This window comes from Triticum aestivum, chromosome 3D, assembly GCF_018294505.1.
Source record: "Triticum aestivum cultivar Chinese Spring chromosome 3D, IWGSC CS RefSeq v2.1, whole genome shotgun sequence".
NCBI classification, from domain to species: domain Eukaryota; kingdom Viridiplantae; phylum Streptophyta; class Magnoliopsida; order Poales; family Poaceae; genus Triticum; species Triticum aestivum.
This window is the reverse complement of record NC_057802.1, coordinates 612,033,465-612,037,181: the sequence shown is the minus strand read 5'-3', so window position 1 is coordinate 612,037,181 and position 3,717 is coordinate 612,033,465.

Below are 3,717 nucleotides of genomic sequence, written 5' to 3'. Positions count from 1 at the left end.
CCCAGACGTTTTTGCCGCGCCGGCGCCGAAAAAACGGCCCAGTCGCGCCCCCAGAAACCCGTTTTTCGCCGGCTCGGGCCGAAACTGGTGTCGGCGGACCCAGGCCGAACCCAGCGCCCTGGGGGGCGCCTGGGGCGCCGGCGCAAGCAAAAAGGGCGAGTGGGTCCGCCCTGTCGGCGAGTCGAGCGCCTCTTCCCGCCGTTTCTTCCCGCTTTTCCCCCCACTTCCCTCCCATTCTCTCCATTCCTCCCGCCAATCTCCCTCCCGCTCGCCTCCCAGCCGGCCGGCCTCCATGCCACCGAAGAAGTACGTCGTCCCCCGGGCCGCGGCAACCTCGACCGCCTCCGTCGCCTAGCCGAAGCAGAGGAAGCCGAGGGCGCCTCCGTCGAAGCCACCGGCCATGTCAAACGCCGAGTGGAGGGTGGAAGTTCAGCGACGGGAGGCTGTCACCGCCGACCGGCGGAATAGGGCGATCGCCAAGAAGGCCCGTGACAACGCGGCGCGTGCGGCTGCGGCGGACCAAGCCGAGGCCGAGGCGACTCGTGCGGGGATGATGAATCCACCCGGCAACCACGCCCAACACGCGCCCTGGGGCCAGCAAGGCATTGGCTCTCCGACGCCGCAGCCATGGGGATGCACGTCCTCACCGGGCTACGCCGACGGGGACGCGCACGGTGGGTTCAACCCCAACATCACCTTCCCCCATGGACACCCGGCCCAGCGCACGCCCTCGCCTGCCTTCGCCGGCGTGTAGTACCCTCCATACAACTACTCGCCGCCCGCCTACGCGTCCTCCCCGACGCCCCCTTTCCGCCGTGGCACGCTGCCCTTTTCGCACCTCGGCGACAGCGACGAGACCGAGGCCGACATGGACGACATCATCACGACAGGCTCGACCGCGACCGCCACGTCTCCCGGGTTCGTCACCCCGGAAGACATGGTGGATCTCAGCGGCGGCATGGACGGCGAGCTCGGCTACGTCTATGGCGAGGAGGAGCAGGATGAGCAGGAGGAGGAGGAGGAGGACGAGGAGGAGGAGGAGGAGCCGGCGACTATTCCGGCGAGGAGGCGCAAGAAGAAGAAGCGGGCGGCCAGGTCTGGCGAGCCGCGCATCAAGTGGGCGTCCAAGGAGGAGGAATGCCTCGCCGAAGCATGGAAAGTCGTCTGCCTCGACCCGACCACCGGCACGAACCAGAGCATCGAGACGTACTGGGACCGCATCAAGGCCGAGTTCGACGAACGCAAGCTCGTCGACCCCTAAGTCCGGCGCACCCTCGACAAGGCCAAGGAGACCTACAAGCCGGACGCGCCTGCTCCGGACGCGTCAGAAGGGCGGCCGGACGGCAACAAAGGTGCCAAGAAGGGGAAACACACCGACGCGGCCACCGCTCAGGTGCAGGAGTCCATCCAGCATTGCCTCGCCGATGCACAGGCCCGGGCCATCCTGCGTGAAGAGAAGACCGAGGCGCGGTGGTCGGCGTTGATGTCGAGCAGCGCCGTCAAGCTCGACCTACTCCGGACCAACATCGCCGCGAAGAAGCGAAACACCGACCTGACTTTCCTGCTGGGCGGGGCGGACATGCTCCAGAGCAACGACGAGGCGATCAAGGCGTGGTACTTGGTGAAGCGTGGCCTCATCCTGAACCAGCTTCCCTCGACGACGCCCCCCACGCCCACGCCCACGCCGCCGCCGCCGCCAAGCCCGAGTGATGCCACCGAGAATCCCCGCAGCACAGAAGCCACGCCGACGCCACCAAGCACAGAGACCCCGCCAAGCCTGCGCACGCCGACTCCGCCGACGCCGGAGGCTGACCTCGCCGTCTGATGCGCACGCGCGTCCTTTCTCTTTTGTACGCCGAACTTTCCATTCGATCGCCGAACTGTGGCCGCATGATCGCCGGATTTGTGGCGTGTATTTTGTGAGCGGGAATGACTATGTTTGAATTTGCCGCGGGTTGGGGGGCGCGGCCTGGGGGCGTGGCTGGGAGCTAGGTCGCCCCCAGGGGCCGATCTAGCGCCGGTTCGCCCCCAGGCCGCTCTTTTTCGGCACCTGGGGGGCTGAACGGCTGGAGATGCTCTAAGGCGATGTAGGATATTTTAGTGTTTCTAGATTAACATTCAAGAATTTTTAATCCTGAAAACATTCTAACAAAACATAATGTTAAAGTATAAAAGTACTGGTGTCATGCACGGTCAAGGACAGAAACGGTCCAATTTGAGTTTTGGAACAATTAAGAGTATTTCTTTCTTTTGACAGTTTTTGTTTAAGTTCTGTCCCTTTCTTTTGCCCAATTATGGAATTCAGAGCGAACTCAATAAATGATAGCTGTTCTGGTGCACGTAGAAATTGACATTGGAACTGTAGCCTAAGTACAAATGCAACTAGAAAATGTACATCTCAATTTAAACTGTGATATCATCCGTCCAACTGTACAGAAAAATACAAACGCATATACTGGTAGCTGGGCTGGAATTGTGGATAAAGATTGCCATGAGATCGAGAGAGATCTAGAGGAGAGCAAGTGGGGTTGGCCGACTGTGACCGAGAGACGAGACCACTGTAGCTCTGGCAGGGGGACAACGAGAGGAGGAGAAAAGGGCACGCACGTGCGTCCAGAACATTGGTTATCCGCAGGCTCGCGTAATCCAATCTGTATCTCTATCTGTACTGGTCTGAAGAAATACACTTTTTTTTTGCGGATAGAATAATTTCATTACTTAGCCAGAGTCATTACATTCAGATTGACATAGAGCAAGAATCTCGTCCGGCGCGTAGCGCAGCCAGACAGCCGTTTTGGGGAGCACACGCCCCACGTGAGCCAGGGCATGGCTCGCCTTGTTTTGGTCCCTTCCGATGGCCATTATTCCATGTGATCTACTACTCAGGAGGTGCTTGATATCATTGACCATGGGAGCTAGCAAGGATCTATCTGGGACCTGAGCCGTGATCATCCGTGCAGCCACCATGCAGTCCATCTCCACCATTATATGTTCATTGCTTCTATCCATTGCTAGCAACACACCCTCCAGAATGGCCGCGATCTCCGCCTCTAGAGCACTTGTACATCTTTGGATGAAACGGCACGACGCAAAGATAATAGAGCCTATGTGGTCGCGAAGTATCATACCAGCGCCCCCTGTTTCATCCTCCTGCCGCCATGAGCCATCAACGTTTAATTTCACCCACCCAAGCGGCGGCTTCTTCCAACGCTCCAGCGATTTGCTCGGCCTCACCACAGGCGACTTGTGGCTCCCCTCCTGGCCTCTATAAGCAACCACAGTTTTCCCCTTTAAATCATCAGCATGCGGGTGCTGCTGTATGGCCACCAGTGAGTTGATGTAGCCACACAGGAACCTACAAGATGCCTCCACTGGTGGTGCCGGTTTGTTATGATAAACCTCGTTTCTGACATGCTAGTTCCGCCACAAGGTCATGATTATTGGTAGACGTACGTCCACAGAACAAACATCAAGCAGATGGATGATCCACTCAGGACTGGTGTTCATGATAGCTTCCACCTTGGGCATCCTCCATATGCGCGCCATCACAGTCCATAGCCACTGAGCTAAAGGGCATCTGCAAAGAGCGTGGAACGTGTCCTCGCATTCCATACCACATAGAGCACATGTATCAGAAATCTCGAGCTTTCTTTTCTTTTTATTTTGAAGAGTGGCCAATGAATTTGTCGCGACCCGCCATGCAAAAACTCGTACCTT